Raw genomic sequence first — 682 nt, 5'->3', positions numbered from 1 at the left:
TCACTGATAGGCCCCGGCGCAGGCAAAGAACCCACCAAAGCGAGCGACCGCAAAACAGGAGCTCGCGATTAGTTCGACAAATAAGGAAAATTGTAATCTTTACTTTGTTTTCTTTGATTTTTCATTGTAACCGGATCTTATAAAAAGACCGGATCTTTGTAACGCATAAAGTTGTTAACTGAGATAGCAATGATATCAACAATGAAGAAAGACATAATTTTTCCCGCGAACACTCTCTGAGTACGAGGTCAACCACATCCTACCATCTCTCCGATCAAAAGAAAACAAGAGTTTATGAGTCCAAATAAACATATACCCATACGTAGCATATCACAATATTATTTTCACAATAATTTAGTATTCACCCAAATACTTTAAGTTTACACAAAAATAGTTGTCATAAAAAAATCCACAAATTTTAAGATATACGCATATATCGTCCTCACTCATACTAGGGAATCCTAAGAATACTGGAACTAGAGCTCTTATACCAACTGTGACGCCCCTGGGTTCACACAAGGCTACAGTCCATGGTAAAACGAAGAATATCAAACCTGCCATGCACCACACCATGCAATAACATGTTTCATCATCACAATTACTATCTCTCTAGTAGAGTAAATAGCAGGTGTAGGTACAAAAGCAAGTAAAAGATAATACAAGAGTCGACTGATGAAATAAT

This window comes from Asparagus officinalis, chromosome 6 (genome assembly GCF_001876935.1).
Source record: "Asparagus officinalis chromosome 6, Aspof.V1, whole genome shotgun sequence".
NCBI lineage: Eukaryota > Viridiplantae > Streptophyta > Magnoliopsida > Asparagales > Asparagaceae > Asparagus > Asparagus officinalis.
This window is presented reverse-complemented; position numbering follows the sequence as displayed.